We start from the raw sequence: 24583 nt of genomic DNA, 5'->3' as shown, positions 1-24583 counted from the left end.
TTCATTCTTTATTAGGATTCAAGATTTGCTCTAACTTCTACATTTTTTAACCGATTCAACTCGTTCCAACTTTCAACTGTTCAATTTTGGTTTTCTACTCTAATTTCTACTTTTTTCAACTTATTCAACCCATTCAACTTATTCAACCCATTCCACCTTTCAACTGTTCATCATTTTCCTACCTATTCCACAACTTCCCACTTACCCAAAATTCCAAATTTTCAATTTTGAAATTCACACCCAATTTTCCCAAATTTCCTTTTTCCCTTGTAATTTCTACATTTTTCAACCGATTCAACTCTTTTCAACATCATTCTGCAACATTCCCCAAGTATTTATTCAACCTCTTCACCTTCACACGCAATTTCTTCAGGAATTGCAAATTCTAGTTGTGTGAAGGCGATGGCCTTCACACATATGTTATTCTACACCATTCTCTATTATTATTATTATTATTATATTTTATTCTCCACACTTTTTTGTCCCGCTTCTTCTTCCACATAATTCATCCGATTCACTCCGTTCCACTTTTGACGTGTTCCAAATATTCACGAGATGAGCGCTTCCATTTTTCTCGTTCCGAAAATTTTCCGATTTCGCAAAATTCGCGAACTTACGACAAATTTTTCCCCATTCATTCTTAATGGCAGATTCGACATTTCACATTTACATCATTCCACTTTTTTCTACATTGTTCAACCGATTCAACTCATTCCAACTTTCAACTGTTCATCTTTTGCCTACCTATTCCACAACTTCCCACTTACCAAAAATTCCAAATTTGAAATTCAACCAAATTCTCCAAAATTTCGTTTTTCCACTCTAATTTTTACGTTTTTCAACCGATTCAACCCATTCCAACTTTCAACTGTTCATCTTTTTCTAACTATTCCACAACCTCCAACTTATGAAAAATTCCAAATTTTCAAATTTGGAATTCAACCAAATTCTCAAAAATTTTGTTTTTCTACTCTAATTTCTACATTTTTCAACCGATTCAACTCATTCCAACTTTCAACTGTTCATGTTTTGCCTACCTATTCCACAACTTCCCACTTACCAAAAATTCCATATTTGAAATTCAACCAAATTCTCCAACATTTTGTTTTTCTACTCTAATTTCTACATTTTTTAACCGATTCAACTCATTCCAACTTTCAACTGTTCATGTTTTGCCTACCTATTCCACAACTTCCCGTTTACCAAAAATTCCAAATTTGAAATTCAACCAAATTCTCCAAAATTTCGTTTTTCTAATATAATTTCTACATTGTTCAACCGATTCAACCCATTCCAACTTTCAACTCTTCATCTTTTGCCTACCTATTCCACAACTTCCCACTTACCAAAAATTCCATATTTGAAATTCAACCAAATTCTCCAACATTTTGTTTTTCTACTCTAATTTCTACATTGTTCAACCGATTCAACCCATTCCAACTTTCAACTCTTCATCTTTTGCCTACCTATTCCACAACTTCCGACTTACCAAAAATTCCAAATTTGGAATTCAACCAAATTCTCAAAAATTTTGTTTTTCTACTCTAATTTCTACATTTTTTAACCGATTCAACTCATTCCAACTTTCAACTGTTCATGTTTTGCCTACCTATTCCACAACTTCCCGTTTACCAAAAATTCCAAATTTGAAATTCAACCAAATTCTCCAAAATTTCGTTTTTCTAATCTAATTTCTACATTGTTCAACCGATTCAACCCATTCCAACTTTCAACTCTTCATCTTTTGCCGACCTATTCCACAACTTCCCACTTACCAAAAATTCCATATTTGAAATTCAACCAAATTCTCCAACATTTTGTTTTTCTACTCTAATTTCTACATTGTTCAACCGATTCAACCCATTCCAACTTTCAACTCTTCATCTTTGGCCTACCTATTCCACAACTTCCGACTTACCAAAAATTCCAAATTTGAAATTCAACCAAAATCTCCAAAATTTCGTTTTTCTACTGTAATTTCTACATTGTTCAACCGATTCAACCCATTCCAACTTTCAACTCTTCATCTTTTGCCTACCTATTCCACAATTTCCCACTTACCAAAAATTAAAAATTAAAAATTTGAAATTCAACCAAATTCTCAAACATTTTGTTTTTCTACTCTAATCTTTACATTGTGCAACCGATTCAATCCATTCCAACTTTCAACTTTTCATCTTTTGCTTACCTATTTCACAACTTCCCACTTACCAAAAATTCCAACTTTGAAATTCAACCAAATTCTGCAAAATTTCGTTTTTCGACTCTAATTTGTACATTTTTCAACCGATTCAACCCATTCCAACTTTCAACTCTTCATCTTTTGCCTACGTATTACACAACTTCCCACTTACCAAAAATCCCAAATTTGAAATTCAACCAAATTCTCCAAAATTTCGTTTTTCTACTCTCATTTCTACATTTCTCTACCGATTCAACCCATTCCAACTTTCAACTCTTCATCTTTTGCTTACCTATTCCACAACTTCCCCTTACAAAAAATTCCAAATTTTGAAATTCAACCAAATTCTCCAAAAATGTGTTTTTCTACTCTAATTTTCACATTGTTCAACCGATTCAACTCATTCCAACTTTCAACTCTTCATCTTTTTCCTACCTATTCCCCAAATTTCCACTTGCCATAAATTCCACATTTTAAGATTTTAAACTCAACCAAATTCTCCAAAATTCTGAAATTCCACCAAATTCTCCAAAATTCCGTTTTTCACCTCTATTTTCTACATTTCTCAAGTAATTCAACTCGTTTCAGCATAATTCGCCAGCATTCGCCAAGAAGTGATTCAAAGTCTTCGCCTTCACACGCAATTTCTCCAGTTATTATATTTTATTCTCCACACTTTTTTGTCCCGCTTCTTCTTCCACATAGTTCATCCGATTCACTCCGTTCCACTTTTGACGTGTTCCAAATATTCACGAGATGAGCGCTTCCATTTTTCTCGTTCCGAAAATTTTCCGATTTCGCAAAATTCGCGAACTTACGACAAATTTTTCCCCATTCATTCTTAATGGCAGATTCGACATTTCACATTTACATCATTCCACTTTTTTCTACATTGTTCAACCGATTCAACTCATTCCAACTTTCAACTGTTCATCTTTTGCCTACCTATTCCACAACTTCCCACTTACCAAAAATTACAAATTTGAAATTCAACCAAATTCTCCAAAATTTCGTTTTTCCACTCTAACTTTTACGTTTTTCAACCGATTCAACCCATTCCAACTTTCAACTGTTCATCTTTTTCTAACTATTCCACAACCTCCAACTTATGAAAAATTCCAAATTTTCAAATTTGGAATTCAACCAAATTCTCAAAAATTTTGTTTTTCTACTCTAATTTCTACATTTTTCAACCGATTCAACTCATTCCAACTTTCAACTGTTCATGTTTTGCCTACCTATTCCACAACTTCCCACTTACCAAAAATTCCATATTTGAAATTCAACCAAATTCTCCAACATTTTGTTTTTCTACTCTAATTTCTACATTTTTTAACCGATTCAACTCATTCCAACTTTCAACTGTTCATGTTTTGCCTACCTATTCCACAACTTCCCGTTTACCAAAAATTCCAAATTTGAAATTCAACCAAATTCTCCAAAATTTCGGTTTTCTAATGTAATTTCTACATTGTTCAACCGATTCAACCCATTCCAACTTTCAACTCTTCATCTTTTGCCTACCTATTCCACAACTTCCCACTTACCAAAAATTCCATATTTGAAATTCAACCAAATTCTCCAACATTTTGTTTTTCTACTCTAATTTCTACATTGTTCAACTGATTCAACCCATTCCAACTTTCAACTCTTCATCTTTTGCCTACCTATTCCACAACTTCCGACTTACCAAAAATTCCAAATTTGGAATTCAACCAAATTCTCAAAAATTTTGTTTTTTCTACTCTAATTTCTACATTTTTAACCGATTCAACTCATTCCAACTTTCAACTGTTCATGTTTTGCCTACCTATTCCACAACTTCCCGTTTACCAAAAATTCCAAATTTGAAATTCAACCAAATTCTCCAAAATTTCGTTTTTCTACTCTAATTTCTACATTGTTCAACCGATTCAACCCATTCCAACTTTCAACTCTTCATCTTTTGCCTACCTATTCCACACCTTCCGATTTACCAAAAATTCCAAATTTGAAATTCAACCAAAATCTCCAAAATTTCGTTTTTCTACTGTAATTTCTACATTGTTCAACCGATTCAACCCATTCCAACTTTCAACTCTTCATCTTTTGCCTACCTATTCCACAACTTCACACTTACCAAAAATTAAAAATTAAAAATTTGAAATTCAACCAAATTCTCAAACATTTTGTTTTTCTACTCTAATCTTTACATTGTGCAACCGATTCAATCCATTCCAACTTTCAACTTTTAATCTTTTGCTTACCTATTTCACAACTTCCCACTTACCAAAAATTCCAAATTTGAAATTCAACCAAATTCTGCAAAATTTCGTTTTTCGACTCTAATTTGTACATTTTTCAACCGATTCAACCCATTCAAACTTGTAACTCTTCATCTTTTGCCTACGTATTACACAACTTCCCACTTACCAAAAATCCCAAATTTGAAATTCAACCAAATTCTCCAAAATTTCGTTTTTCTACTCTCATTTCTACATTTCTCTACCGATTCAACCCATTCCAACTTTCAACTCTTCATCTTTTGCTTACCTATTCCACAACTTCCCCTTACAACAAATTCCAAATTTTGAAATTTGAAATTCAACCAAATTCTCCAAAAATGTGTTTTTCTACTCTAATTTTCACATTGTTCAACCGATTCAACTCATTCCAACTTTCAACTCTTCATCTTTTACCTACCTATTCCCCAAATTTCCACTTGCCATAAATTCCAAATTTTAAGATTTTAAACTCAACCAAATTCTCCAAAATTCTGAAATTCCACCAAATTCTCCAAAATTCAGTTTTTCACCTCTATTTTCTACATTTCTCAAGTAATTCAACTCGTTTCAGCATAATTCGCCAGCATTCCCCAAGAAGTGATTCAAAGTCTTCGCCTTCACACGCAATTTCTCCAGAAATTGCATTTTCTAGTTATTATTATTCTACTTATTCCGCTCACTTTTTTGACGCTTAACTCCTTCCACATACTTCAACCGATTCACTCCGTTCCACTTTTCACTTATTCCAAATATTCATGACACGGCTGCTTACATTTTTTTTGTTCGAAAAATTTTCCGTTTTCACAAAATTCACGATTTTGTGGCATTTTTTTCCCCATTCATTCTTAATGGCAGATTCAACATTTCACATTTTTGTTGTTCCAGTTTGAAATTCACTTATTTCAACACATTCAAATCACATTGGGGACATTCCCAAACTTGCCAAATTCAAAAATTTCACGTTTTCACTTTTAAAATTTGCACAAAATTTTGCAAAATTTCACAAAATTTAGTTTTTCACTTCTAGTTTCTACATTTTTCCACCGATTCAACTCGTTCCAACTTTCAACTGTTCATCTTTTGCCTACCTATTCCACACCTTCCCACTTAGCAAAATTTCCAAATTTTCAATTTTGAAATTCACACCAAATTTTCCCAAAATTTAGTTTTTCCCTTCTAATTTCTACATTTTTCAACCGATTCAACCCATTCCAACTTTATTCACTTTGTTCACCTTATGCTTACCATATTCACCCCCTTCACCCCCACTTCCACAATTCAACCCTTGACCCCCACTTCCAGAGTGGCGGCCATCTTGGATTGACCCTGAAGTGCCCCAATGAACCCGGAATGAACTGGAAGTGCCCCAAATCAAACCGGAATTGACCCCAAATGAACCGGAAGTGACCTCAGGTAAACCGGAAGTGACCCCAAATCAAACCGGAAGTGACCCCAAATCAAACCGGAAGTGACATTTTTAAACCGGAAGTGACCCCAAATAAACCGGAAGTGACCTCAGCTGGACCGGAAGTGCCTCTAATCAAACCGGAAGTGACCCAAATAGACCGGAAGTGACCCAAATCAAACCGGAAGTGACCATATTTCAAAATTAAGTGCCCAAAATACCTACATTTGCGCTAACTTTTGCAAATTTTGACCGATTAAACCCGTTTCTACATTTTAACCCCAAAAGTGAACCTCCTGAAGCCGTTTTTTTTCCTTTTGTTCCAAATTTCAAAAGATTTTGGCGCATTTTTTTTTTCTTTTAATTCCCATTCATTCTTTATTAGGATTCAAGATTTGCTCTAACTTCTACATTTTTTAACCGATTCAACTCGTTCCAACTTTCAACTGTTCAATTTTGGTTTTCTACTCTAATTTCTACTTTTTTCAACCCATTCAACTTATTCAACCCATTCCACCTTTCAACTGTTCATCATTTTCCTACCTATTCCACAACTTCCCACTTATCCAAAATTCCAAAATTTCAGTTTTGAAATTCACACCCAATTTTCCCACATTTCCTTTTCCCTTGTAATTTCTACATTTTTCAACCGATTCAACTCTTTTCAACATCATTCTGCAGCATTCCCCAAGTATTTATTCAACCTCTTCACCTTCACACGCAATTTCTTCAGGAATTGCAAATTCTAGTTATTAGTGTGAAGGTGAAGACCTTCACACTATTGTTATTGCTGTCCTTTATTATTATTAGTGTGAAGGTGAAGACCTTCACACTATTGTTATTGCTGTCCTTTATTATTATTATTATTATTATTATTATTCTACTTATTCCGCTCACTTTTTTGACGCTTAACTCCTTCCACATACTTCAACCGATTCACTCCGTTCCACTTTTCACTTATTCCAAATATTCATGACACGGCTGCTTACATTTTTTTTGTTCGAAAAATTTTCCGTTTTCACAAAATTCACGACTTTGTGGCATTTTTTTCCCCATTCATTCTTAATGGCAGATTCAACATTTCACATTTTTGTTGTTCCAGTTTGAAATTCACTTATTTCAACACATTCAAATCACATTGGGGACATTCCCAAACTTGCCAAATTCAAAAATTTCACGTTTTCACTTTTAAAATTTGCACAAAATTTTGCAAAATTTCACAAAATTTAGTTTTTCACTTCTAGTTTCTACATTTTTCCACCGATTCAACTCGTTCCAACTTTCAACTGTTCATCTTTTGCCTACCTATTCCACACCTTCCCACTTAGCAAAATTTCCAAATTTTCAATTTTGAAATTCACACCAAATTTTCCCAAAATTTAGTTTTTCCCTTCTAATTTCTACATTTTTCAACCGATTCAACCCATTCCAACTTTATTCACTTTGTTCACCTTATGCTTACCATATTCACCCCCTTCACCCCCACTTCCACAATTCAACCCTTGACCCCCACTTCCAGAGTGGCGGCCATCTTGGATTGACCCTGAAGTGCCCCAATGAACCCGGAATGAACTGGAAGTGCCCCAAATCAAACCGGAATTGACCCCAAATGAACCGGAAGTGACCTCAGGTAAACCGGAAGTGACCCCAAATCAAACCGGAAGTGACCCCAAATCAAACCGGAAGTGACCTTTTTAAACCGGAAGTGACCCCAAATAAACCGGAAGTGACCTCAGCTAGACCGGAAGTGCCTCTAATCAAACCGGAAGTGACCTAAATAGACCGGAAGTGCCTCTAATCAAACCGGAAGTGACCTAAATAGACCGGAAGTGACCCAAATCACACCGGAAGTGACCCCAAATGAACCGGAAGTGACCTCAGGTAAACCGGAAGTGACCCCAAATCAAACCGGAAGTGACCTTTTTAAACCGGAAGTGACCTTTTTAAACCGGAAGTGACCACAAATAAACCGGAAGTGACCTCAGCTAGACCGGAAGTGCCTCTATTCAAACCGGAAGTGACTCAAATAGACCGGAAGTGACCCAAATCAAACCGGAAGTGACCATATTTCAACATTAAGTGCCCAAAATACCTACATTTGCGCTAACTTTTGCAAATTTTGACCGATTAAACCCGTTTCTACATTTTAACCCCAAAAGTGAACCTCCTGAAGCCGTTTTTTTCCTTTTGTTCCAAATTTCAAAAGATTTTGGCGCAATTTTTTTTTCTTTTAATTCCCATTCATTCTTTATTAGGATTCAAGATTTGCTCTAACTTCTACATTTTTTAACCGATTCAACTCGTTCCAACTTTATACTGTTCAATTTTGGTTTTCTACTCTAATTTCTACTTTTTTCAACTTATTCAACCCATTCAACTTATTCAACCCATTCCACCTTTCAACTGTTCATCATTTTCCTACCTATTCCACAACTTCCCACTTACCCAAAATTCAAAATTTTCAGTTTTGAAATTCACACCCAATTTTCCCAAATTTCCTTTTCCCTTGTAATTTCTACATTTTTCAACCGATTCAACTCTTTTCAACATCATTCTGCAGCATTCCCCAAGTATTTATTCAACCTCTTCACCTTCACACGCAATTTCTTCAGGAATTGCAAATTCTAGTTATTATTATTATTCTACTTATTCCGCTCACTTTTTTGACGCTTAACTCCTTCCACATACTTCAACCGATTCACTCCGTTCCACTTTTCACTTATTCCAAATATTCATGACACGGCTGCTTACATTTTTTTTGTTCGAAAAATTTTCCGTTTTCACAAAATTCACGATTTTGTGGCATTTTTTTCCCCATTCATTCTTAATGGCAGATTCAACATTTCACATTTTTGTTGTTCCAGTTTGAAATTCACTTATTTCAACACATTCAAATCACATTGGGGACATTCCCAAACTTGCCAAATTCAAAAATTTCACGTTTTCACTTTTAAAATTTGCACAAAATTTTGCAAAATTTCACAAAATTTAGTTTTTCACTTCTAGTTTCTACATTTTTCCACCGATTCAACTCGTTCCAACTTTCAACTGTTCATCTTTTGCCTACCTATTCCACACCTTCCCACTTAGCAAAATTTCCAAATTTTCAATTTTGAAATTCACACCAAATTTTCCCAAAATTTAGTTTTTCCCTTCTAATTTCTACATTTTTCAACCGATTCAACCCATTCCAACTTTATTCACTTTGTTCACCTTATGCTTACCATATTCACCCCCTTCACCCCCACTTCCACAATTCAACCCTTGACCCCCACTTCCAGAGTGGCGGCCATCTTGGATTGACCCTGAAGTGCCCCAATGAACCCGGAATGAACTGGAAGTGCCCCAAATCAAACCGGAATTGACCCCAAATGAACCGGAAGTGACCTCAGGTAAACCGGAAGTGACCCCAAATCAAACCGGAAGTGACCCCAAATCAAACCGGAAGTGACCTTTTTAAACCGGAAGTGACCCCAAATAAACCGGAAGTGACCTCAGCTAGACCGGAAGTGCCTCTAATCAAACCGGAAGTGACCTAAATAGACCGGAAGTGCCTCTAATCAAACCGGAAGTGACCTAAATAGACCGGAAGTGACCCAAATCACACCGGAAGTGACCCCAAATGAACCGGAAGTGACCTCAGGTAAACCGGAAGTGACCCCAAATCAAACCGGAAGTGACCTTTTTAAACCGGAAGTGACCTTTTTAAACCGGAAGTGACCACAAATAAACCGGAAGTGACCTCAGCTAGACCGGAAGTGCCTCTATTCAAACCGGAAGTGACTCAAATAGACCGGAAGTGACCCAAATCAAACCGGAAGTGACCATATTTCAACATTAAGTGCCCAAAATACCTACATTTGCGCTAACTTTTGCAAATTTTGACCGATTAAACCCGTTTCTACATTTTAACCCCAAAAGTGAACCTCCTGAAGCCGTTTTTTTCCTTTTGTTCCAAATTTCAAAAGATTTTGGCGCAATTTTTTTTTCTTTTAATTCCCATTCATTCTTTATTAGGATTCAAGATTTGCTCTAACTTCTACATTTTTTAACCGATTCAACTCGTTCCAACTTTATACTGTTCAATTTTGGTTTTCTACTCTAATTTCTACTTTTTTCAACTTATTCAACCCATTCAACTTATTCAACCCATTCCACCTTTCAACTGTTCATCATTTTCCTACCTATTCCACAACTTCCCACTTACCCAAAATTCAAAATTTTCAGTTTTGAAATTCACACCCAATTTTCCCAAATTTCCTTTTCCCTTGTAATTTCTACATTTTTCAACCGATTCAACTCTTTTCAACATCATTCTGCAGCATTCCCCAAGTATTTATTCAACCTCTTCACCTTCACACGCAATTTCTTCAGGAATTGCAAATTCTAGTTAGTGTGAAGGTGAAGACCTTCACACTATTGTTATTGCTGTCCTTTATTATTATTATTCTACTTATTCCGCTCACTTTTTTGACGCTTAACTCCTTCCACATACTTCAACCGATTCACTCCGTTCCACTTTTCACTTATTCCAAATATTCATGACACGGCTGCTTACATTTTTTTTGTTCGAAAAATTTTCCGTTTTCACAAAATTCACGATTTTGTGGCATTTTTTTCCCCATTCATTCTTAATGGCAGATTCAACATTTCACATTTTTGTTGTTCCAGTTTGAAATTCACTTATTTCAACACATTGAAATCACATTGGGGACATTCCCAAACTTGCCAAATTCAAAAATTTCACGTTTTCACTTTTAAAATTTGCACAAAATTTTGCAAAATTTCACAAAATTTCGTTTTTCACTTCTAGTTTCTACATTTTTCCACCGATTCAACTCGTTCCAACTTTCAACTGTTCATCTTTTGCCTACCTATTCCACACCTTCCCACTTAGCAAAATTTCCAAATTTTCAATTTTGAAATTCACACCAAATTTTCCCAAAATTTAGTTTTTCCCTTCTAATTTCTACATTTTTCAACCGATTCAACCCATTCCAACTTTATTCACTTTGTTCACCTTATGCTTACCATATTCACCCCCTTCACCCCCACTTCCACAATTCAACCCTTGACCCCCACTTCCAGAGTGGCGGCCATCTTGGATTGACCCTGAAGTGCCCCAATGAACCCGGAATGAACTGGAAGTGCCCCAAATCAAACCGGAATTGACCCCAAATGAACCGGAAGTGACCTCAGGTAAACCGGAAGTGACCCCAAATCAAACCGGAAGTGACCCCAAATCAAACCGGAAGTGACCTTTTTAAACCGGAAGTGACCCCAAATAAACCGGAAGTGACCTCAGCTAGACCGGAAGTGCCTCTAATCAAACCGGAAGTGACCTAAATAGACCGGAAGTGCCTCTAATCAAACCGGAAGTGACCCAAATCACACCGGAAGTGACCCCAAATGAACCGGAAGTGACCTCAGGTAAACCGGAAGTGACCCCAAATCAAACCGGAAGTGACCTTTTTCAACCGGAAGTGACCTTTTTAAACCGGAAGTGACCCCAAATAAACCGGAAGTGACCTCAGCTAGACCGGAAGTGCCTCTAATCAAACCGGAAGTGACCCAAATCAAACCGGAAATGACCATATTTCAACATTAAGTGCCCTAAATACCTACATTTGCGCTAACTTTTGCAAATTTTGCCCGATTAAACCCATTTCAACATTTTAACCCCAAAAGTGAACCTCCTGAAGCCGTTTCTTTCCTTTTGTTCCAAATTTCAGAAACTTTTGGTGCAATTTTTTTTTCTTTTAATTCCCATTCATTCTCTATTAGGATTCAAGATTTGCTCTAACTTCTACATTTTTTAACCGATTCAACTCGTTCCAACTTTCAACTGTTCCTCTTTTGCCTTCCTATTCCACAACTTCCCACTTACCAAAAATTCTCTACAATTTTGTTTTTCTACTCTAATTTCTACATTTTCAACTTATTCAACCCATTCCACCTTTCAACTGTTCATCATTTTCCTACCTATTCCACAACTTCCCACTTACCCAAAATTCCAAATTTTCAATTTTGAAATTCACACCGAATTTTCCCAAATTTCCTTTTTCCCTTGTAATTTCTACATTTTTCAACCGATTCAACTCTTTTCAACATCATTCTGCAACATTCCCCAAGTATTTATTCAACCTCTTCACCTTCACACGCAATTTCTTCAGGAATTGCAAATTCTAGTTATTATTATTATTATTATTCTACTTATTCCGCTCACTTTTTTGACGCTTAACTCCTTCCACATACTTCAACCGATTCACTCCGTTCCACTTTTCACTTATTCCAAATATTCATGACACGGCTGCTTACATTTTTTTTGTTCGAAAAATTTTCCGTTTTCACAAAATTCACGATTTTGTGGCATTTTTTTCCCCATTCATTCTTAATGGCAGATTCAACATTTCACATTTTTGTTGTTCCAGTTTGAAATTCACTTATTTCAACACATTCAAATCACATTGGGGACATTCCCAAACTTGCCAAATTCAAAAATTTCACGTTTTCACTTTTAAAATTTGCACAAAATTTTGCAAAATTTCACAAAATTTAGTTTTTCACTTCTAGTTTCTACATTTTTCCACCGATTCAACTCGTTCCAACTTTCAACTGTTCATCTTTTGCCTACCTATTCCACACCTTCCCACTTAGCAAAATTTGCAAATTTTCAATTTTGAAATTCACACCAAATTTTCCCAAAATTTAGTTTTTCCCTTCTAATTTCTACATTTTTCAACCGATTCAACCCATTCCAACTTTATTCACTTTGTTCACCTTATGCTTACCATATTCACCCCCTTCACCCCCACTTCCACAATTCAACCCTTGACCCCCACTTCCAGAGTGGTGGCCATCTTGGATTGACCCTGAAGTGCCCCAATGAACCCGGAATGAACTGGAAGTGCCCCAAATCAAACCGGAATTGACCCCAAATGAACCGGAAGTGACCTCAGGTAAACCGGAAGTGACCCCAAATCAAACCGGAAGTGACCCCAAATCAAACCGGAAGTGACCTTTTTAAACCGGAAGTGACCCCAAATAAACCGGAAGTGACCTCAGCTAGACCGGAAGTGCCTCTAATCAAACCGGAAGTGACCTAAATAGACCGGAAGTGCCTCTAATCAAACCGGAAGTGACCCAAATCAAACCGGAAATGACCATATTTCAACATTAAGTGCCCTAAATACCTACATTTGCGCTAACTTTTGCAAATTTTGCCCGATTAAACCCATTTCAACATTTTAACCCCAAAAGTGAACCTCCTGAAGCCGTTTCTTTCCTTTTGTTCCAAATTTCAGAAACTTTTGGTGCAATTTTTTTTTCTTTTAATTCCCATTCATTCTCTATTAGGATTCAAGATTTGCTCTAACTTCTACATTTTTTAACCGATTCAACTCGTTCCAACTTTCAACTGTTCCTCTTTTGCCTTCCTATTCCACAACTTCCCACTTACCAAAAATTCTCTACAATTTTGTTTTTCTACTCTAATTTCTACATTTTCAACTTATTCAACCCATTCCACCTTTCAACTGTTCATCATTTTCCTACCTATTCCACAACTTCCCACTTACCCAAAATTCCAAATTTTCAATTTTGAAATTCACACCCAATTTTCCCAAATTTCCTTTTTCCCTTGTAATTTCTACATTTTTCAACCGATTCAACTCTTTTCAACATCATTCTGCAACATTCCCCAAGTATTTATTCAACCTCTTCACCTTCACACGCAATTTCTTCAGGAATTGCAAATTCTAGTTATTATTATTATTCTACTTATTCCGCTCACTTTTTTGACGCTTAACTCCTTCCACATACTTCAACCGATTCACTCCGTTCCACTTTTCACTTATTCCAAATATTCATGACACGGCTGCTTACATTTTTTTTGTTCGAAAAATTTTCCGTTTTCACAAAATTCACGATTTTGTGGCATTTTTTTCCCCATTCATTCTTAATGGCAGATTCAACATTTCACATTTTTGTTGTTCCAGTTTGAAATTCACTTATTTCAACACATTCAAATCACATTGGGGACATTCCCAAACTTGCCAAATTCAAAAATTTCACGTTTTCACTTTTAAAATTTGCACAAAATTTTGCAAAATTTCACAAAATTTAGTTTTTCACTTCTAGTTTCTACATTTTTCCACCGATTCAACTCGTTCCAACTTTCAACTGTTCATCTTTTGCCTACCTATTCCACACCTTCCCACTTAGCAAAATTTCCAAATTTTCAATTTTGAAATTCACACCAAATTTTCCCAAAATTTAGTTTTTCCCTTCTAATTTCTACATTTTTCAACCGATTCAACCCATTCCAACTTTATTCACTTTGTTCACCTTATGCTTACCATATTCACCCCCTTCACCCCCACTTCCACAATTCAACCCTTGACCCCCACTTCCAGAGTGGCGGCCATCTTGGATTGACCCTGAAGTGCCCCAATGTACGCGGAATGAACTGGAAGTGCCCCAAATCAAACCGGGATTGACCCCAAATGAACCGGAAGTGACCTCAGGTAAACCGGAAGTGACCCCAAATCAAACCGGAAGTGACCCCAAATCAAACCGGAAGTGACCTTTTTCAACCGGAAGTGACCTTTTTCAACCGGAAGTGACCCCAAATAAACCGGAAGTGACCTCAGCTAGACCGGAAGTGCCTCTAATCAAACCGGAAGTGACCCAAATCAAACCGGAAATGACCATATTTCAACATTAAGTGCCCTAAATACCTGCATTTGCGCTAACTTTTGCAAATTTTGCCCGATTAAACCCATTTCAACATTTTAACCCCAAAAGTGAACCTCCTGAAGCCGTTTCTTTCCTTTTGTTCCAAATTTCAGAAACTTTTGGTGCAATTTTTTTTTCTTTTAATTCCCATTCATTCTCTATTAGGATTCAAGATTTGCTCTAACTTCTACATTTTTTAACCGATTCAACTCGTTCCAACTTTCAACTGTTCCTCTTTCGCCTTCCTATTCCACAACTTCCCACTTACCAAAAATTCTCTACAATTTTGTTTTTCTACTCTAATTTCTACATTTTCAACTTATTCAACCCATTCCACCTTTCAACTGTTCATCATTTTCCTACCTATTCCACAACTTCCCACTTACCCAAAATTCCAAATTTTCAATTTTGAAATTCACACCCAATTTTCCCAAATTTCCTTTTTCCCTTGTAATTTCTACATTTTTCAACCGATTCAACTCTTTTCAACATCATTCTGCAACATTCCCCAAGTATTTATTCAACCTCTTCACCTTCACACGCAATTTCTTCAGGAATTGCAAATTCTAGTTATTATTATTATTCTACTTATTCCGCTCACTTTTTTGTCCGTTAACTACTTCCACATACTTCAACCGATTGACTCCGTTCCACTTTTCACTTATTCCAAATATTCATGACATAGGTGCTTACATTTTTTTCGTTCAAAAAATTTTCCGTTTTCACAAAATTCACGATTTTATGGCAATTTTTTCCCCATTCATTCTTAATGGCAGATTCAACATTTCACATTTTTGTTGTTCCAGTTTGAAATTCACTTATTTCAACACATTCAAATCACATTGGGGACATTCCCAAACTTGCCAAATTCAAAAATTTCACGTTTTCACTTTTAAAATTTGCACAAAATTTTGCAAAATTTCGCTAAATTCAGTTTTTCACTTCTAATTTCTACATTTTTCCGCCGATTCAACTCGTTCCAACTTTCAACTGTTCATCTTTTGCCTACCTATTCCACACCTTCCCACTTAGCAAAATTTCCAAATTTTCAATTTTGAAATTGACACCAAATTTTCCAAAAATTTAGTTTTTCCCTTCTAATTTCTACATTTTTCAACCGATTCAACCAATTCCAACTTTATTCACTTTGTTCACCTTATGCTTACCATATTCACCCCCTTCACCCCCACTTCCACAATTCAACCCTTGACCCCCACTTCCAGAGTGGCGGCCATCTTGGATTGACCCTGAAGTGCCCCAATGAACTCGGAATGAACCGGAAGTGCCCCAAATCAAACCGGAATTGACCCCAAATGAACCGGAAGTGACCTCAGGTAAACCGGAAGTTACCCCAAATCAAACCGGAAGTGACCCCAAATCAAACCGGAAGTGACCTTTTAAAACCGAAAGTGACCCCAAATAAACCGGAAGTGACCTCAGCTAGACCGGAAGTGCCTCTAATCAAACCGGAAGTGACCCAAATAGACCGGAAGTGACCCAAATCAAACCGGAAGTGACCATATTTCAACATTAAGTGCCCTAAATACCTACATTTGCGCTAACTTTTGCAAATTTTGCCCGATTAAACCCATTTCAACATTTTAACCCCAAAAGTGAACCTCCTAAAGCTGTTTTTTTTCCTTTTGTTCCAAATTTCAAAAAATTTTGGTGCAATTTTTTTTCTTTTAATTCCCATTCATTCTCTATTAGGATTCAAGATTTGCTCTAACTTCTACATTTTTTAACCGATTCAACTTGTTCCAACTTTGAACTGTTCTTCTTTTGCCTTCCTATTCCACAACTACCCACTTACCAAAAATTCTCTACAATTTTGTTTTTCTAATCTAATTTCTACATTTTTCAACTTATTCAACCCATTCGACCTTTCAACTGTTCATCATTTTCCTACCTATTCCACAACTTCCCACTTACCCAAAATTCCAAATTTTCAATTTTGTAACTCACACCCAATTTTCCCAAATTTCCTTTTTCCCTTGTAATTTCTACATTTTTCAACCGATTCAACCCTTTTCAACATCATTCTGCAACATTCCCCAAGTATTTATTCAACCTCTTCACCTTCACACGCAATTTCTTCAGGAATTGCAAATTCTAGTTATTATTATTATTATTATTCTACTTATTCCGCTCACTTTTTTGACGCTTAACTCCTTCCACATACTTCAACCGATTCACTCCGTTCCACTTTTCACTTATTCCAAATATTCATGACACGGCTGCTTACATTTTTTTTGTTCGAAAAATTTTCCGTTTTCACAAAATTCACGATTTTGTGGCATTTTTTTCCCCATTCATTCTTAATGGCAGATTCAACATTTCACATTTTTGTTGTTCCAGTTTGAAATTCACTTATTTCAACACATTCAAATCACATTGGGGACATTCCCAAACTTGCCAAATTCAAAAATTTCACATTTTCACTTTTAAAATTTGCACAAAATTTTGCAAAATTTCACAAAATTTAGTTTTTCACTTCTAGTTTCTACATTTTTCCACCGATTCAACTCGTTCCAACTTTCAACTGTTCATCTTTTGCCTACCTATTCCACACCTTCCCACTTAGCAAAATTTCCAAATTTTCAATTTTGAAATTCACACCAAATTTTCCCAAAATTTAGTTTTTCCCTTCTAATTTCTACATTTTTCAACCGATTCAACCCATTCCAACTTTATTCACTTTGTTCACCTTATGCTTACCATATTCACCCCCTTCACCCCCACTTCCACAATTCAACCCTTGACCCCCACTTCCAGAGTGGCGGCCATCTTGGATTGACCCTGAAGTGCTCCAATGAACCCGGAATGAACTGGAAGTGCCCCAAATCAAACCGGAATTGACCCCAAATGAACCGGAAGTGACCTCAGGTAAACCGGAAGTGACCCCAAATCAAACCGGAAGTGACCCCAAATCAAACCGGAAGTGACCTTTTTAAACCGGAAGTGACCCCAAATAAACCGGAAGTGACCTCAGCTAGACCGGAAGTGCCTCTAATCAAACCGGAAGTGACCCAAATAGACCGGAAGTGCCTCTAATCAAACCGGAAGTGACCTAAATAGACCGGAAGTGACCCAAATCAAACCGGAAGTGACCCCGAATGAACCGGAAGTGACCTCAGGTAAACCGGAAGTGACCCCAAATCAAACCGGAAGTGACCTTTTTAAACCGGAAGTGCCCTGTTTAAACCAGAAGTGACCATAAATAAACCGGAAGTGACCTCAGCTAGACCGGAAGTGCCTCTATTCAAACCGGAAGTGACTCAAATAGACCGGAAGTGACCCAAATCAAACCGGAAGTGACCATATTTCAACATTAAGTGCCCAAAATACCTACATTTGCGCTAACTTTTGCAAATTTTGACCGATTAAACCCGTTTCTACATTTTAACCCCAAAAGTGAACCTCCTGAAGCCGTTTTTTTCCTTTTGTTCCAAATTTCAAAAGATTTTGGCGCAATTTTTTTTTCTTTTAATTCCCATTCATTCTTTATTAGGATTCAAGATTTGCTCTAACTTCTACATTTTTTAACCGATTCAACTCGTTCCAACTTTCAACCGTTCAATTTTGGTTTTCTACTCTAATTTCTACTTTTTTCAACTTATTCAACCCATTCAACTTATTCAACCCATTCCACCTTTCAACTGTTCATCATTTTCCTACCTATTCCACAACTTCCCACTTACCCAAAATTCCAAATTTTCAGTTTTGAAATTCACACCCAATTTTCCCAAATTTCCTTTTCCCTTGTAATTTCTACATTTTTCAACCGATTCAACTCTTTTCAACATCATTCTGCAGCATTCCCCAAGTATTTATTCAACCTCTTCACCTTCACACGCAATTTCTTCAGGAATTGCAAATTCTAGTTATTATTATTATTCTACTTATTCCGCTCACTTTTTTGACGCTTAACTCCTTCCACATACTTCAACCGATTCACTCCGTTCCACTTTTCACTTATTCCAAATATTCATGACACGGCTGCTTACATTTTTTTTGTTCGAAAAATTTTCCGTTTTCACAAAATTCACGATTTTGTGGCATTTTTTTCCCCATTCATTCTTAATGGCAGATTCAACATTTCACATTTTTGTTGTTCCAGTTTGAAATTCACTTATTTCAACACATTCAAATCACATTGGGGACATTCCCAAACTTGCCAAATTCAAAAATTTCACGTTTTCACTTTTAAAATTTGCACAAAATTTTGCAAAATTTCACAAAATTTAATTTTTCACTTCTAGTTTCTACATTTTTCCACCGATTCAACTCGTTCCAACTTTCAACTGTTCATCTTTTGCCTACCTATTCCACACCTTCCCACTTAGCAAAATTTCCAAATTTTCAATTTTGAAATTCACACCAAATTTTCCCAAAATTTAGTTTTTCCCTTCTAATTTCTACATTTTTCAACCGATTCAACCCATTCCAACTTTATTCACTTTGTTCACCTTATGCTTACCATATTCACCCCCTTCACCCCCACTTCCACAATTCAACCCTTGACCCCCACTTCCAGAGTGGCGGCCATCTTGGATTGACCCTGAAGTGCACCAATGAACCCGGAATGAACTGGAAGTGCCCCAAATCAAACCGGAATTGACCCCAAATGAACCGGAAGTGACCTCAGGTAAACCGGAAGTGACCCCAAATCAAACCGGAAGTGACCCCAAATCAAACCGGAAGTGACCTTTTTAAACCGGAAGTGACCCCAAATAAACCGGAAGTGACCTCAGCTAGACCGGAAGTGCCTCTATTCAAACCGGAAGTGACTCAAATAGACCGGAAGTGACCCAAATCAAACCGGAAGTGACCATATTTCAACATTAAGTGCCCAAAATACCTACATTTGCGCTAACTTTTGCAAATTTTGACCGATTAAACCCGTTTCTACATTTTAACCCCAAAAGTGAACCTCCTGAAGCCGTTTTTTTCCTTTTGTTCCAAATTTCAAAAGATTTTGGCGCAATTTTTTTTTCTTTTAATTCCCATTCATTCTTTATTAGGATTCAAGATTTGCTCTAACTTCTACATTTTTTAACCGATTCAACTCGTTCCAACTTTCAACTGTTCAATTTTGGTTTTCTACTCTAATTTCTACTTTTTTCAACTTATTCAACCCATTCAACTTATTCAACCCATTCCACCTTTCAACTGTTCATCATTTTCCTACCTATTCCACAACTTCCCACTTACCCAAAATTCCAAATTTTCAATTTTGAAATTCACACCCAATTTTCCCAAATTTCCTTTTTCCCTTGTAATTTCTACATTTTTCAACCGATTCAACTCTTTTCAACATCATTCTGCAACATTCCCCAAGTATTTATTCAACCTCTTCACCTTCACACGCAATTTCTTCAGGAATTGCAAATTCTAGTTATTATTATTCTACTTATTCCGCTCACTTTTTTGACGCTTAACTCCTTCCACATACTTCAACCGATTCACTCCGTTCCACTTTTCACTTATTCCAAATATTCATGACACGGCTGCTTACATTTTTTTTGTTCGAAAAATTTTCCGTTTTCACAAAATTCACGATTTTGTGGCATTTTTTTCCCCATTCATTCTTAATGGCAGATTCAACATTTCACATTTTTGTTGTTCCAGTTTGAAATTCACTTATTTCAACACATTCAAATCACATTGGGGACATTCCCAAACTTGCCAAATTCAAAAATTTCACGTTTTCACTTTTAAAATTTGCACAAAATTTTGCAAAATTTCACAAAATTTAGTTTTTCACTTCTAGTTTCTACATTTTTCCACCGATTCAACTCGTTCCAACTTTCAACTGTTCATCTTTTGCCTACCTATTCCACACCTTCCCACTTAGCAAAATTTCCAAATTTTCAATTTTGAAATTCACACCAAATTTTCCCAAAATTTAGTTTTTCCCTTCTAATTTCTACATTTTTCAACCGATTCAACCCATTCCAACTTTATTCACTTTGTTCACCTTATGCTTACCATATTCACCCCCTTCACCCCCACTTCCACAATTCAACCCTTGACCCCCACTTCCAGAGTGGCGGCCATCTTGGATTGACCCTGAAGTGCCCCAATGAACCCGGAATGAACTGGAAGTGCCCCAAATCAAACCGGAATTGACCCCAAATGAACCGGAAGTGACCTCAGGTAAACCGGAAGTGACCCCAAATCAAACCGGAAGTGACCCCAAATCAAACCGGAAGTGACCTTTTTAAACCGGAAGTGACCCCAAATAAACCGGAAGTGACCTCAGCTAGACCGGAAGTGCCTCTAATCAAACCGGAAGTGACCCAAATAGACCGGAAGTGACCCAAATCAAACCGGAAGTGACCATATTTCAACATTAAGTGCCCTAAATACCTACATTTGCGCTAACTTTTGCAAATTTTGCCCGATTAAACCCATTTCAACATTTTAACCCCAAAAGTGAACCTCCTAAAGCTGTTTTTTTCCTTTTGTTCCAAATTTCAAAAAATTTTGGTGCAATTTTTTTTCTTTTAATTCCCATTCATTCTCTATTAGGATTCAAGATTTGCTCTAACTTCTACATTTTTTAACCGATTCAACTTGTTCCAACTTTGAACTGTTCTTCTTTTGCCTTCCTATTCCACAACTACCCACTTACCAAAAATTCTCTACAATTTTGTTTTTCTAATCTAATTTCTACATTTTTCAACTTATTCAACCCATTCGACCTTTCAACTGTTCATCATTTTCCTACCTATTCCACAACTTCCCACTTACCCAAAATTCCAAATTTTCAATTTTGTAACTCACACCCAATTTTCCCAAATTTCCTTTTTCCCTTGTAATTTCTACATTTTTCAACCGATTCAACTCTTTTCAACATCATTCTGCAACATTCCCCAAGTATTTATTCAACCTCTTCACCTTCACATGCAATTTCTTCAGGAATTGCAAATTCTAGTTATTAGTGTGAAGGTGAAGACCTTCACACTATTGTTATTGCTGTCCTTTATTAGTGTGAAGGTGAAGACCTTCACACTATTGTTATTGCTGTCCTTTATTATTAGTGTGAAGGTGAAGACCTTCACACTATTGTTATTGCTGTCCTTTATTATTAGTGTGAAGGTGAAGACCTTCACACTATTGTTATTGCTGTCCTTTATTATTATTATTAGTGTGAAGGTGAAGACCTTCACACTATTGTTATTGCTGTCCTTTATTATTAGTGTGAAGGTGAAGACCTTCACACTATTGTTATTGCTGTCCTTTATTATTATTATTAGTGTGAAGGTGAAGACCTTCACACTATTGTTATTGCTGTCCTTTATTATTAGTGTGAAGGTGAAGACCTTCACACTATTGTTATTGCTGTCCTTTATTAGTGTGAAGGTGAAGACCTTCACACTATTGTTATTGCTGTCCTTTATTATTATTATTCTACTTATTCCGCTCACTTTTTTGACGCTTAACTCCTTCCACATACTTCAACCGATTCACTCCGTTCCACTTTTCACTTATTCCAAATATTCATGACACGGCTGCTTACATTTTTTTTGTTCGAAAAATTTTCCGTTTTCACAAAATTCACGATTTTGTGGCATTTTTTTCCCCATTCATTCTTAATGGCAGATTCAACATTTCACATTTTTGTTGTTCCAGTTTGAAATTCACTTATTTCAACACATTCAAATCACATTGGGGACATTCCCAAACTTGCCAAATTCAAAAATTTCACGTTTTCACTTTTAAAATTTGCACAAAATTTTGCAAAATTTCACAAAATTTAGTTTTTCACTTCTAGTTTCTACATTTTTCCACCGATTCAACTCGTTCCAACTTTCAACTGTTCATCTTTTGCCTACCTATTCCACACCTTCCCACTTAGCAAAATTTGCAAATTTTCAATTTTGAAATTCACACCAAATTTTCCCAAAATTTAGTTTTTCCCTTCTAATTTCTACATTTTTCAACCGATTCAACCCATTCCAACTTTATTCACTTTGTTCACCTTATGCTTACCATATTCACCCCCTTCACCCCCACTTCCACAATTCAACCCTTGACCCCCACTTCCAGAGTGGTGGCCATCTTGGATTGACCCTGAAGTGCCCCAATGAACCCGGAATGAACTGGAAGTGCCCCAAATCAAACCGGAATTGACCCCAAATGAACCGGAAGTGACCTCAGGTAAACCGGAAGTGACCCCAAATCAAACCGGAAGTGACCCCAAATCAAACCGGAAGTGACCTTTTTAAACCGGAAGTGACCCCAAATAAACCGGAAGTGACCTCAGCTAGACCGGAAGTGCCTCTAATCAAACCGGAAGTGACCTAAATAGACCGGAAGTGCCTCTAATCAAACCGGAAGTGACCCAAATCAAACCGGAAATGACCATATTTCAACATTAAGTGCCCTAAATACCTACATTTGCGCTAACTTTTGCAAATTTTGCCCGATTAAACCCATTTCAACATTTTAACCCCAAAAGTGAACCTCCTGAAGCCGTTTCTTTCCTTTTGTTCCAAATTTCAGAAACTTTTGGTGCAATTTTTTTTTCTTTTAATTCCCATTCATTCTCTATTAGGATTCAAGATTTGCTCTAACTTCTACATTTTTTAACCGATTCAACTCGTTCCAACTTTCAACTGTTCCTCTTTTGCCTTCCTATTCCACAACTTCCCACTTACCAAAAATTCTCTACAATTTTGTTTTTCTACTCTAATTTCTACATTTTCAACTTATTCAACCCATTCCACCTTTCAACTGTTCATCATTTTCCTACCTATTCCACAACTTCCCACTTACCCAAAATTCCAAATTTTCAATTTTGAAATTCACACCCAATTTTCCCAAATTTCCTTTTTCCCTTGTAATTTCTACATTTTTCAACCGATTCAACTCTTTTCAACATCATTCTGCAACATTCCCCAAGTATTTATTCAACCTCTTCACCTTCACACGCAATTTCTTCAGGAATTGCAAATTCTAGTTATTATTATTATTCTACTTATTCCGCTCACTTTTTTGACGCTTAACTCCTTCCACATACTTCAACCGATTCACTCCGTTCCACTTTTCACTTATTCCAAATATTCATGACACGGCTGCTTACATTTTTTTTGTTCGAAAAATTTTCCGTTTTCACAAAATTCACGATTTTGTGGCATTTTTTTCCCCATTCATTCTTAATGGCAGATTCAACATTTCACATTTTTGTTGTTCCAGTTTGAAATTCACTTATTTCAACACATTCAAATCACATTGGGGACATTCCCAAACTTGCCAAATTCAAAAATTTCACGTTTTCACTTTTAAAATTTGCACAAAATTTTGCAAAATTTCACAAAATTTAGTTTTTCACTTCTAGTTTCTACATTTTTCCACCGATTCAACTCGTTCCAACTTTCAACTGTTCATCTTTTGCCTACCTATTCCACACCTTCCCACTTAGCAAAATTTCCAAATTTTCAATTTTGAAATTCACACCAAATTTTCCCAAAATTTAGTTTTTCCCTTCTAATTTCTACATTTTTCAACCGATTCAACCCATTCCAACTTTATTCACTTTGTTCACCTTATGCTTACCATATTCACCCCCTTCACCCCCACTTCCACAATTCAACCCTTGACCCCCACTTCCAGAGTGGCGGCCATCTTGGATTGACCCTGAAGTGCCCCAATGTACGCGGAATGAACTGGAAGTGCCCCAAATCAAACCGGGATTGACCCCAAATGAACCGGAAGTGACCTCAGGTAAACCGGAAGTGACCCCAAATCAAACCGGAAGTGACCCCAAATCAAACCGGAAGTGACCTTTTTCAACCGGAAGTGACCTTTTTCAACCGGAAGTGACCCCAAATAAACCGGAAGTGACCTCAGCTAGACCGGAAGTGCCTCTAATCAAACCGGAAGTGACCCAAATCAAACCGGAAATGACCATATTTCAACATTAAGTGCCCTAAATACCTGCATTTGCGCTAACTTTTGCAAATTTTGCCCGATTAAACCCATTTCAAC

The 24583-nt window shown here is 36.5% G+C and overlaps 1 long non-coding RNA gene across 1 annotated transcript; it reads right to left on the bottom strand.

Moving 5' to 3' along the window:
• LOC137840537 (uncharacterized) lies at window positions 1-24396 on the bottom strand. Its single transcript, XR_011087262.1, has 2 exons — window positions 21598-24396; window positions 1-6622 (listed from the first exon to the last, which is right to left on the bottom strand). It is a non-coding gene; the product is annotated as an uncharacterized lncRNA (long non-coding RNA).
• Window positions 24397-24583: the final 187 nt, after the last annotated feature.

Source organism: Syngnathus scovelli, chromosome 8 (genome assembly GCF_024217435.2).
Source record: "Syngnathus scovelli strain Florida chromosome 8, RoL_Ssco_1.2, whole genome shotgun sequence".
Taxonomy (NCBI): domain Eukaryota; kingdom Metazoa; phylum Chordata; class Actinopteri; order Syngnathiformes; family Syngnathidae; genus Syngnathus; species Syngnathus scovelli.
The sequence above is the reverse complement of the archived record's forward strand: the minus strand, read 5'-3'. Positions and strand labels throughout refer to the sequence as shown.